Raw genomic sequence first — 13907 nt, 5'->3', positions numbered from 1 at the left:
GTTGCTGCCCTCCCCCACCATGGCCAAACAAAGGTTTTTTTGCACCAGGTCATCTCAAAGTCACCATCACGTTATAGAACATGCACCAACTCACAAATCTGGGTAAAAGCCAGATCCAGATGATTTCAAATGAATCCTCATGAATTCATATGATTTTTGCATTGGAGTGAAATGAAACCACCATGAAACTATAGAACGTATCTTAGTCTGCAGGCAGCACCAAAACAATCATGCATCCCATGCTATGTGATGCTGCAGTGGCCCAAAAACCTGCTTGAAAAACATGGATCCTCATGATTTTTGCACTAAGTCTTCCCAAAATCACCAGAACATCACAATCCCTCCCATTAGCCACATGACTGAACACAACAATCACATATCCAATGCTTCATGGTGCCACAGTGGTGCAAAGATCTGCTTGAAAAACATGGATCCTTGTGGATCCTCATGATTTTTCCACTTGGTCATCCCAAAATTACCTGCACATCACAGCTCATACCCCTAGACAAGTCTGAACATAATCCTGCATTCCAAGCTCTGTGGCACCACAGTGGCACCAAATGTGGGTAAAACACATGGATTCTCATGGGTCCTACTGATTTTTGCAGTCACCCCAAAATCACCATCACAGCTGAAGCCCAAGGCCACATGTCTAAACACAACAATCATGCACCCCACAATCAGTGGCCTTCCAGTGGTGCAAAAACATGCTTGGAAAACATGGATCTTTGCGGATCCTCAGGATTTTTGCACTAAGTCACCCAAAAATCACCATCAATTCACAGCTCAGGGTGGGAAAAGGTGTGGGAGGGTGGGAAAGGGTTGGTAGGGATAAGACAGTGGTGGCAAACCTCTGGCACTCCAGATGTTCATGGACTACAACTCCCACCAGCCCCTGCCATAATGGCCAAATGTTGGCAGGGGCTGATGGGAGTTGTAATCCATGAACATCTGGAGTGCCAGAGGTTCGCAACCACTGGGATAGGAGAAGGTGGCAAGGGATTTTTAGGGGTGGGTGAGATGGGAAGGGGTGTCTAGGGGTGGAGGGGTGAGAAGGGGTGGGTAAGGGTTGGAGAGGGTGTCATGGGGTGGCTAGGGATTGAGGAGATGGAAAGGGATGGCTAGGGTGGGGGAAATGATAAGAGGTTGTTGGCTAGGAGTGAGGGAAGGTGGGAAAAGGTGGGTAGGGATTGGAGAAGGTGGCAAGAGATGGCTAGGGATGGGGGAAATGGAAAAGGATGGCTAGATGTGGGGGAATGGGAAGGGGTGGTTAGGTGTGTGGGGAGGGTGGGAAAGGGTGCGTAGGGATTGGAGAAGGTGGCAAGGGATGACTGGGGTGGGGGAGATCAGAAGAGATGGCTAAGGTAGAGAAATGGGAAGGGTGGCTAGGGTGGGGGAAGGGTGTCAAGGGTTGGCTAGGGATGGGGAAGATTGCAAGTGGGTGGGGGTGGCTCTTGATGGGCCAACTGTGGCCCAGGGAGCCCAAAGGTGGGCAGGGTAGGGGCAGCTCCCACCAGGCTTCGTGAGAGCTTCCCCACTTCTGCTCACCTTGGCAGGGAAGCTCTTGCCAGGCCCTTGGCAGCCCAGTGAGCTTCAGGCTGAGCAGAGGAGGGGACGTTCTTGCCAAGCCTGGTGGGAGCTGCCCTCCTTCAAGTTCCCCAGGCCTTGGAAGGCCTGGAGAAAGCGCCCCCCCATCCCAACTCAAGCCGGGGTGCAGAGAACCCAGTGACAGCTTTCCCGCCCCACCCCCTTCAAGCTCCACAGGCTGCAGATCAGGGAAGTTATCACCAAGCTCAGTATTGGCAGCCCAGTGAGCTTGAAGGGGGCAGGGTGGGGAAGCTCTCACTGGGCTCTCCGTGGCCTGGCCTCAGTTGGGATGGGGGGTGCTTTCTCCAGCCTTCTGTGGCCCAGGGAGCTTGCAGGTGGGAGAGGGTCCTCCCACACACCCCTCACACACCCCTTTTGCACCCCACTTACCTTAGGCGGTGACAGTCCCAGGCAGCCTGGCGGGGCTGGGCCTCGCAGGGCGGGGCTGAGGGGCACCTGGCGGCTGAACGAGTAGTCTGGGGGAAGGAGGAGGGGTGTGAGGAGCAATTTTCCACCCCACACTTGACATGAACGGTGACTGCCTGGGGCATTTGTCTCCAGGTGGCCCTGTGGAAGCTCCACCTCTGATTTGCAGGGGGGTTTGTCATTGGTTCTGCTAAGTTTTCTGATGCATTGGTTTGTGGTTGCACTGAATTGTTTCTGTTTTGGCTCTGTTGGGCTTGTTCTAGTACTTGCGGTGGGAGACATTTGCCTATAAGTAGTAACTCATAGGCAGTTTCTTTCCTTTTCTCCTGGAATAAAAAATGCTGTTTTTTTCTCCATTGGAAACAACAGGGGCTTGGAAAAAGGTTTTGCTCCAATTGCATTTAGTGGGAGATCTTTGCTGGACTCTTTGGTGGTTGCTTTTTCAAGACAACCAAATTTGCGACACAGCTGCTGGTTACTTTTCTCAAAAGAATCCTTATCTTTGGTGAAGATTGGTTCAGGGATTTTATGGCACTCACTTGGACCTCTCACCCAAACTTCATTTTTCCTTCATTTGGACCTCTCACCCAAACTTCATTTTTCCTTCATTTGGACCCCTCACCCAAACTTCACCAAAATTGGGTGTTCTTCTGAGGAGAGCTGGAGGGAGGGGTGTTTTTTCAACGGTGAGGCACCAAATTTGCAGCATAGCAGAAGGTGAGTCTTCTTGTAAGAAGCCCCAAGTTTGGTGAAGCTTGGGTTGAGGGGTCTAATTTTATGAGCAGCCAAATGAGGTTCCCCATCTTCTATTGGAAACAATTGAAAATTCCATTGGATAGATGACCTCCCACTTTGGGGATCCAATTCTGGAGGTCCAAACTTAACCAAACTTGGTGGTTCTTCTACAGGAAATCACCTGCAACTATGATGCAGATTTGGTGCCTCTACCTTGACAAACAACCCCTTTCCAGAGTCCCAAAATATTTCCTATAGACTTTAATGGAGCTGAAAAATTTCAGATATCTGGAAAAAGCCAGGAAAAAACCCTCCATTTACTAGTTTGGCTTGGGGGGGGGGGGTGTTGGAACTTTTCAGGTCTAATAAACCTGAATCTGGAAATTCCAGAAAAAATGGTGCATAGTCCTAACCTACACCTCTTTAAATTATGTTAGTCATGGGCAACCAATGTTAGTCATGGGCAACTTCTGCTGCCTGAGAAAATGAAGGCAAGAAGATACCAGCATTGGCATTTCTATACTCCAAAGCTTCTGAATGAAAACCCAACAATTTGTAGACCCAAATTAGATGTTACCAATAGTAATCTTTCATTCCATATTGCTTTTTAACCCTACCCCCCAAAGACATGTATATTTTAAGTGAGGAAAAGTAGAGAAGTAATTTAGAGACTGAATTTTTTCAGTCTCTAAATTATGTTTTTGCTTTATTTTAGAAAGTCAGCAGAAAAATACACAACTGCATGTGTGAACTATTTAAAATGTAGAAGGGAATAATAATTTGGGAATAATGTAGACCTTTATTCATCCATCCATTCAACCATCAGTGGTATCAGAATCAGAGCTGGTTCAAGCTTTAAGACAAATTCAAGATATAGCCCCTTTGTACATATTAATTGGCAATTGATTTTACAGTGTTATCACATCAAATGGCTAATCAACAGTATCCCTGTCTTTCACTGTCCCCTTTTTTTCCAATATTCTTTCTTCATACAGCTGATTGCAATCTTCAAATAATTAACTTCCTTGATTATATAGGAAGGAATATGGATAGAGTCCCCAGTAAATTGGCCTATAAAACAGAAAATACTAGACAAGTGTTTTTACTTGATGACATCCAAAAATGAGCAGTGGAAGTTCTTATGTTCCAGCAATGTGTTTTTCATCTGTCACACAGTTGTTACACCTAAAAGGCAAATACCTTGAAATATCTACTTCAAATACAAAAATGAATTTACATAGGTTAAAAATAACTGGCTTGTACCTTAGGTAGAGGAATAAAAATAGTGTGCATTCAAGAAATGGGTGCTGTTCTATAAAGTTCCTGAAGTCAAAATACTCATTTTGATTTGTAGGGGAGATTTATAGCTGCCTATGTAAGGGCATTAAAATACATAACATCTATATAAATTCAGTTTTACATTTTACTGCTGGCAGGTACTTGCAGCAATATTTAAACAAAAGAATAAGAAACTTGATTTAACTCCTAATTGTGAAATGTGACTGAACAATGGTAAAGATTCTTTCTTAAAATCACTTCTTTAAAGCTGCTACCCACCTCTGTTGAGAGGAAGCAATCTTGACATGTGTTAACATAATATTCAGAAATAAAAGTCAGAATTATTGCTTTTGTTACAGAGCTTTTATATTCTTTGTTGGGAAAAGTGTAGCACAATGGAATTACTTATGGAGCTCTGGTTAAAGCACTCTATATTTTAAGTGCTTTTTTATTAATATTCTTAATCATATGTATTTTAATTTGCACTTCTGTATATCACAGAATGCTGTTAAAGATTAGGGTTAAAATTTAAAATAATTAATTTCTCTAGATTCCATCAAAATTTATTGTAAACTTCAGAAAGGCTTTTTGTCTTCATTTCCATTTTTAACCCATGCTATGGATTTTTACTTCTAATTTTAAACATGGATATATTTGCCAAGATTTGGACTCTTTGCGAACACAGACAATTTTAAAAGAACCACTATTGCATGTTGTACATCCTTATTCTTTGTTAGCATGTTACTAAAAAAAATTCTAAGTTTTTGAGAGGCATGAACAAAACTTGTTTGTCAGACCTTTACATTTTCTCCCTCTTCCCTTTTCCCACCATCCCTTGAATGTGGAGCGTGTCTGAAAGCTTTCAATAAATTACAGTGTGTTGTAGCATTCATAACATCATAATTTTGTTTGTTTTCTATTTATGGCCCATCTTTCTCAATGGTACTCAAGATGGATTACACAGAGTCAGTCAATACAGTCAAGAGGATGGGTCATTCAATAAACAGTGCAATAGGGTTAGGTTTGTAGAACCAATCAGAAATCTGAAAACAGAACTGAAACAAAACATAAGAAATCACAACACATTAAAAATGCAAAATGATGTAATGGGTCCTACATACAGCTACACATAATAATATATACCACAGTTTCCAACTTTTAATCCAAGAAACTTTGGAAATCATTTTGTATACTGCAGTCTCATTGCTTTCTGAGGGTGGAAACCACCTGGGTGGATCCTCTCCCAATAACCACACAAGACTCCTTGCTGGGATAAACACTTGGCCATAGCCATTTCATTAATCAAACAAAAATGGAAGTGTGAAGCATAGCATGGGTCTTGATCTGGCCTGTCTGCTTCCTACTGAAGCTCCCATGGGCGGATGCCCTGTATTGGGCTTCGGTCTGCTGAGGGGCTCTACCGGGAGGACACTCCTGGTAAGAGGTGTTCCCCAGTTGTTGGTTTGGCAGGGTGGTTGCCTCTTGCCGCTGTCGGCACTTTCAGATCAATACCCGTGCACTACCGCCAATGGCAATGCAGAAAAACATGCAATGTCATAATAAAACCTAGGGAGAGGTGGGTGGGCAAATCCTCGGCCGGCCAGAGCACATGGCTGGCACAAAGAAGGGATGACCCATTTAAAGGTTCGGTCAGCCCTCCCCCGGGTGACATCAGCCCTGGCCCAACATGGCCAGGGCTTTGCTTCCACCCTTAGCTGGGTGGAAGCAGTCACCTTGGCTCCACCTACCCCACCCCCAGAGGCAACCGCAGGGTGATTCACAGCTGTCTTTGTCTATGTAGAAAAACCATATTGAATAGTTCAGTTTTATATTGACTGCAGAAAGCCAGGAGAGTGAGAGACTTCCTGACCTCTTGAAGCAGTTCCATCCCATAAGGTGAAGCCAAAGTGGAGAAAGCATGTGTATGGGCAATTTTTAAGTTTGCCCATTTTCAGGTTGGCACAGACTTGCAGAAGCTGCTGTTGACATGAGCAAATACAGATAAACCACTTTTACACCCTAAGGGCTAACACACTTGTCCTAAGACAGCAATGCATTTTAAATCTTTATAACAAAATTTCATGTGTGAACATATATACAAAAGTACTCCTTGAAATTCTAAACCAAATAGTGCTATCAACTTACAATGTAAATAATACAAATATTAGCAACTTATACATAATCTATTATTGTTTCACAATCATGTTTGGGTTTGGACTGACCAAACTCTGGTGCATTTGGTTTTGGAATTCCTTCAATGGCCCAATCCTAGGAGTCAAGAAGTAAATTATTACAAACAGAATTTAAATGACTAAATAAAGTTAAACAACAAATGGGGTTGTTTCTTTTAGCTCTAATATACACAACTCTCAAAGGAGTGTGTGTTTAATAATAGACACTGACTCTTCCTACAAAATGAAATAAACAATGTTGTGTTACAAACATGAAACCTTCACCCCAAATGTAAAAATCAACTTGAAACATTTTGAAACCTTTAACTAAAGTATAAGTACCAGGACTACAGCCAACCGTTTTCTCACATGCCTTGTATATAGAAAAAGAAATGGCTTAACATTCAGTCAATAGGTTAACGAACACTGGTCCCAAAATGGATCCTTGGGGGACACCACTTCCTACATCTCTCCATTGTGAAAATTTCATATCTACACCCACCCTTTGCTTCCTGTTGCTCAACCAGTTTTTAATCCATAGGAGGACTTCCCCTCTTATTCCTTGATTGCTGAATTTTTTCAATAGTCTCTGGTGAGGAACTTCATCAAAAGCCTTTTGGAAATACAAGTAGACAATGTCCTCTTATTCGCATGCCTGTTTACAGCCACAAAAAACTCTAGTAAGTTTGTAAGGCAGGACTTGCATCTGTAAAAGCCATCCTGACTCTTCTTCAGCAGGTCTTGCTTTTCCACATGTTTTATAATTTTATCTTTAATGATAGTGTTACCTAGCTTAACAGGGGTTATTAAATTATTAAAGGGAATCTCCACCAGCTGCTGAGAGTGCAACAGCACACATATGGTCTATAAAGAAGCAAAGGGGAATGGAACTCACTTGGCAGTGCGAGAGGAGCTAGGGCGAGATCTTGGAGACTATATATACGGGGAAGGAATTTGGCAAGGAGCGATCCGCAGAGTAATTCAGGAGTCCAAATGAAGTTTTTAAATGTTTATATAAATTTGGTTCAAAATACATACACACAGTAAGATGTAGGAGCGCATACATTCAAGTTCCTAGTATATAAAAAGAGTTGAAAAGCAGATGGGACGATAGAAAGGGAATTGGGAATTTGCAGGGTGATACGTTACCTAACGTTCTCGAAGTAGAAGCAGTAGAAGGCAGGGAGTCCACGCCAGCACGGAAACCCGGTAGAAGACGATATCGTGTCTCAAACTGACCAGACCAAGGGAGGTACAGGCTAGTAATGAGCAAGGTGCTCCAGGTGAACTGAACTTTTATAAGGTAGCTCGTTCACTTAGCGGGAAACAGAACCAATTGCACTAGGTTTCACAGCTGTGCTGGGTTTGGGGTGCAGAGCCAGTTAATCAGCTCAACTATGACTAAGCCCGGGACAAAAGGGGCCAAATTACATTGTTAAGCTAAATGAGGAGCTGCTGTAAGGCTTCCATGCAGATTAACCTTTTAGGGTTACTGCCCAAGATATTCAGATTTTGGCTGAGACCTTTGGACTGGGGTAAGGTGGGTGACTTTAGGAAAGTAATAACAATGGGAAGGGGAGATGCAGAGGAGCAACCATTTGTTGCTGACCTGGTTTCCAGAAGAGATAGGGAAAAGGCAATATCTGATATTAAAGTGGCTTTCCATGTTCTTTGTCTTTAACAGTATCTTTGCAAGGTGTGGTAATCAAGCATGCCCTTGATTACATTATATATATATATATATATATATATATATATATATATATATATATATATATATATATATATATATAATAATCAAGGGTATGCTTGATTACCACACTACCTTTGCAAAGATACCGCTAAAGATAAAAGAACATGGCTCCACTTTATTATCATATATATATATATATATATAGCATATATATATATATATATATATATATATATATATATATATATATATATATATATATATATATATATATATATATATCAGATATATATAGGATTAATCAGAGTCCTAACAATAGATTCTACTAATTTACCAGGAACATATGTCAAACATACTGGCCTGTAATTTCCTGGGTCCCCCCTAGATCTTTTCTTAAAGATTGGTGTGACGTTGGCTATCTTCCAGTCTTCAGGGATGGAGACTGATTTCAGGGATAAATTGCATATTAAAGTAAGAAGATCAGCAATTTCATGCTTGAGCTCTTTAAGAACTCTTGGATGAATGCAATCTGGGCCAGGGGATTTGGTAGCATTTAGTTTATCAGTGGCTGCCAGAACTTCTTCCTTGCCTACCACGATCTTCTCTCTAAGTTTCCTCAGATTCATACCTAGAATCTTGGTTCAGGTGCAGGAATTTTCCTCACCTCCTCTTGAGTGAAGATAGATGCAAAGAATTCATTCAGCTCCTCTGCAATCTCACTGTCATCCTTTAGCACACCTTTTGTTTCTTCGTCATCTAATGGGCCTACCACTTCCCTAGCTGGCTTCCTACTTTTGATGTACTTGAAGAACTGTTCATTGCTAATCTTGATGTTCGCAGACATGCGTTCCTCATAATCCTTCTTTTTTGCCTCCCTTACAGCTAACTTGCTTTTCTTTTGCCACCATTTGTGTTTCTTCTCGTATTCTTCATCAGTCAATCTGGACCTCAATTTTCCAAAAGACATCTTTTTTATATAATATCCTCACCCTCCCTTGTTAACCATGGTGGCTTTCTTTTGGACTGGGTGCTGCCTTTCCTAACCTGTAGAACACATTCCAGCTGAGCTTTTATTATTGTGTTTTTAAATAACCTCCAAGCATCTTGGACAGTTTTGACTCTCCTGATTTTCCCTTTCTGCTTTTTGCACATTATCCCCCTCATCTTTGAGAAATTTCCCTTTCTGAAGGCAAATGTAACTGCATTAATAGTTGTCACTTGTTTGCATGCAGCGATATTGAATCAGACAGCATTGTGGTCGCTGCTCCCTACAAGCTAAAAGGGTCAGTGCTATCAGTGCTATCAGTGCTATCAGTCACAGACCAGGAAAGGGATTTGGGCATCTTAGTTGATAGCTCCATGGGAATGTCAACTCAATGCATGGCAGCTGTGAAAAAGGCAAACTCTATGCTGGGGATCATTAGGAAAGGAATTGAGTAATAGGCAAAGGTGTCATGCCGCTTATATAAAAGCAGTGAATGCGACGCGCTGCGGAGTACTGTGTCCAGTTCTAGTCACGCATCTCAAAAAAAAGGATATTGAGGAGATAGAAAAAAGTGCAGAGAAGGGCAACAAGGATGATTGAGGGACTGGAGCACCTTCCCTATGAGGAGAGGCTGCAGCATTTGGGACTCTTTAGTTTGGAGGAGATGGCTGAGGGGGGATAAGATTGAAGTCTATAAAATTATGCATGGGGTAGAAAATGTTGACAGAGAGAATTTTTCTCTCTTTCTCCTGTCTACTAGAACCAGGGGCATACATTGTGAAAATGTACAGGAGAATTAGGGCTGAAAAAAAATAAAAGGAAACACTTCTTCCATAGCGTGTGATTGGGTGTTTGGAATATGCTGCCACAGGAGGTGGTGATGGCCACTAACCTGGATAGCTTTAAAAGGGGCTTGGACAGATTTATGGAGGAGAAGTCGATTTATGGCTACCAATCTTGATCCTCTTTGATCTGAGATTGCAAATACCTTAACAGACCAGGTGATCGGGAGCAACAGCTGCAGAAGGCCATTGCTTTCACATCCTGCATGTGAGCTCCCAAAGGCACCTGGTGGGCCACTGCGAGTAGCAGAGAGCTGGACTAGATGGACTCTGGTCTGATCCAGCTGGCTTCTTCTTATGTTCTTATGTTCTTATTGACTCAACAACACTGACTTCCCATACCAGGTCTTGGGTCCCACATAGAATTAGATCTAGGATCACCTCTCCCCTGGTTGGTTCCACAACCATCTGCTTTAAGCCACAGTCATTTAGCATATCCAGGAATACTCTTTCCTTACTATGACCTGAACATGCATTTTTCCAGTTTATGTGGGGATAGTTAAAATCACCCATTACCACTACAATTTTGCTTTTGTTGGCCTCTCTACTTTCTTTTTCCATCTCAGAATCCTCTTGTGCACTTTGGTCAGGGGGACAATAATATATTCCTAATATTAGACTATCCTTCACACCTGATACTGATATCCACAGTACTTCTGTGGGGGATTCAGCTTCCCTTGCATTGTCTATTTTATGTGACACTATGCTCTTTTTGACATAGAGGGCAACACCACCCCCAATACTCCCTGTCCTATCCTTCCTATAGAGCCTGTAACCTGGGATAACAGTATCCCACTGATTCTTCTCATTCCACCATGTCTCTGTGATGCCCTCTATATCAATGTCCTCCTTCAAAATTCTGTAGTCCAGCTGTCCCATTTTAGCTCGAAGGCTTCTACTATTAGCATAGATACACCTGTAAACCCTGTCTCTTTCCCTAACCTGGGATTTATGTGCTTTGCCCTCTCGCCCTTTATAGACACTATCACTTATCACATGGACATTGCTATGTTCCACGCTTGTATGTGGTTGATTTAGAAAAACCTCCCTCTCTGTCTGCATCCCCATTGATACAGTGTTCTAAACCGAAATCACCTCAGTTCCTGTTGGCTTTCCCCCAGGGATCAGTTTAAAAGCTGTTCTGCCACCTTTTTAATGTTGAATGCCGGCAGTCTGGTTCCTCTTTGGTTAAGATGAAGCCCATCCCTTTTGTACAGACCTGCCTTGTCCCAAGAGGTTCCCCAGTTCCTGACAAATCTGAAACCCTCTGCCTTACACCACCTTCTCATGTTTGAAGGACCCTGTATGGCAGCTTGCTGGCACTGCACATGGAACAGGAAACATTTCTGAGAATGCCACCTTTGGGTTCCTGGACTTCAACCTGTTACCTAGCAGCCTAAATTTAGCCTCCAGAACCTCCTGGCTACATTTCCCAATGTTGTTGGTGCCAATGTGGACCACAACTGCTGATTCCACCCCAACACTGTTTAACAGCCTATCTAACAAAGCATGACATCTGCAACCTTCACACCAGGCAAGCAAGTCACCATGCGGTCATCACACCTCTCTATTTAACTCTCTACAGATGTTTATGCTTATGCTTCAATTTATTTATTGCTTATGTTTCTATGTAAGACACAATAAACATATGAATATATGACACAATAAATAAATAATCAGTAGCAAAGTTTTGATCACTTCATATTCTGTGCACACATGAATAATAAGTAATATATAATATGCAACACTTATAGAGGTCTGACTGAAAAATATTATTGGACCTATTTTTTCTCCAGTAGATATGCTATATTAGCCTCACACTAGTATGGTAGAAAGCTCTTGTTTACAGCAAGGATACCTGCCTCATTCCCTCCCCCATACAGACACACTCCTTGTTTCTTCATCTTTCCCCTGAGTATGTAACTGGAAATTCAGATAATTATAGGAAAAAACTTTCAAACATGCACATTTTTCAACTAACACATACTTGGATCTTGATGTGTTCTATGCCGGTTCTCATTAAATTTTATACACAGCAAACCTCAAAAAAATTATGCAGTGTTATAGAACAATGATTCCTTTTTGCTAGTAAAGAAAAGATTTATAGAGAAAATCACTTGAATCTGACAGTCACTGACATTTTTTCTTAGTTCATGAAAAGTGAGTGGGACCTGATGAATCCTCCTCCTTTCTTCAGAAAACTGTTTTCTTGTCTTGGTGAAGATGGCAAATGAATAATGATGACTGTGACAATTAATCTTATCTTTTACCTGACACACTTTTACATTTGTCAAATTAATCATTTAAAAAATCTGTTCAAATTCTTTAATGCAGGATGATCACCCTATGGGCCCAAGATACCTTATGCTGTTAAAAGGAAAGGAAACTTAGATGTTGCCTTTGCTCAAATGGATACAAAAAACTTTCTCATATGGAGTCATCCCATTGGTCCATCAGCATTGTCTCATCTGACTGGCAGAACTCCTCAGGGTCTCTCAGGCTCATTCCCAGCACTTTGCAAACTGAAAAAAAAGTTCCACTTACAATGTTTCAGCCCACTAAGAGGAATCTGTTTCATTTTGAGATGACTGCAAATTTTATGGGAATTACAGATCTTTTGAGTCTAAGTGCTTGAAAGAAATGTAGCTAGTGGTCATTAATACTATACCACAGTGGTGGCGAACCTATGGCACTTCAGATGTTCATGGACTACAATTCCCATTGGCCCCTGCCAGCATGGCCAATTGGCCACCACCACTGCTATACCATAGTAGTATAACCATTTTGTGTTCACAGTGATGATTAAGCATTAACATGAAAATGCTTAGATCCTGCAAAAAGTAGTCTCTTACAGCAGAGGCAAATCTATGGAAAATGGAGCCCAGGGCAAAATCTATGTTTTATGCCCCATTTCATTATAAGGCGACTGCCCTCCCTCACCATGACCAAACAATGATTTTTTGCACCAGGTCAATTCAAAGTTACCATCACATTATAGAACATGCCCCAAGTCACAAATCTGAACACAACAATGGTCCATGACACGCAGCAGAAATACAATTTTTTGACATTTTCAAAATGCTTTCAAAATGTTTTATTACTGCTGTGAAAAAATATATAAAATAAAAAATAAAATAAAAGGACCCAAAAAGGCACTTCCGAATGGCTTTATTTGTTTTCCTTTTACTTGACACTCAGGGGCAAGAAGCAGCATGAGCTTGGTATACTCGCGCAGAGACTGAGGTAGTAACGTTTAACTTTTACGCAAAAGCTCTTTAGAAGGAATTCCAACAATTGGTATGAAATCAGGGTGAGGGGGAGAGAGATAGGTAGTTCTCAAATTGCCAAGGTGATAAACCCTAAGCTGAAAAGTCGATTCACACAGAGCATCAAAAATGTTGCCAAAAAAAAGAGTTTAAAAATGTAGCCAAAATCCATAGGTTTCCAAGAGATTGTTCTAGCAACAAGCTGCTGCCTTTTTTTCAAAAGGAGCCAACACCACTCCTTCAGGAACTTAATTCTGTCCTATCTAGTATCACACATACAATAAACAATTTGTAATTCCCTAAAGTTTGTGCTCATATCAAGGTTTTACTCTTTTTTTCCTGAAAAGAAAGCATTCACACACAAATACACAAATGTGTTCCTCAACCTGTGTTGTTGCCCAGTGCAGAAAGGAGGCAGAAAGGAAGACAGATGGGGGTGGGGGGGGTGGGGGGAGGTGAAATCATGCCAGCCAGCCAGCTTGCTCACTCACTCACCAATGCAGGCATCACGTTGCCAGTGCAGACGGCCAGCTACATGGCCCACTTTTCGTTCTCAAGGAAGGCATGGGCCCAGCCAAGACGGGAACTCTTTTTGCCTCTGCTTTGCACCCAGAAAAGGCATATCAAGCCTAGCAAAGCAACCAGGAGGACCCAGCTGAACCCCAGCCCTGGTAGAGCACCACGTACATGGCGAACCTATGCAGCACCTCCAGCTGCAGCCACACTGCTTCTTTCACCAGCGGCCTCTGCTCCAGCACCTGTGCAGTGTGCCCCCGCTGCCTCAGTCCTCGGGCAGCAGTACACCCACCAGGCCAACCAAGGCCTGCCCAAGCACAAAGGCGCACAAGCTCACCCAGGCCTGGCTGGGCTTTCCTTTCAGTGGCAAAGCAGCAGGCTTGCTGCATATGCCATACAGGGCCTGGG

The sequence above is a fragment of the Sphaerodactylus townsendi genome, linkage group LG05, assembly GCF_021028975.2.
Source record: "Sphaerodactylus townsendi isolate TG3544 linkage group LG05, MPM_Stown_v2.3, whole genome shotgun sequence".
NCBI classification, from domain to species: domain Eukaryota; kingdom Metazoa; phylum Chordata; class Lepidosauria; order Squamata; family Sphaerodactylidae; genus Sphaerodactylus; species Sphaerodactylus townsendi.
The sequence above is the reverse complement of the archived record's forward strand: the minus strand, read 5'-3'. Positions refer to the sequence as shown.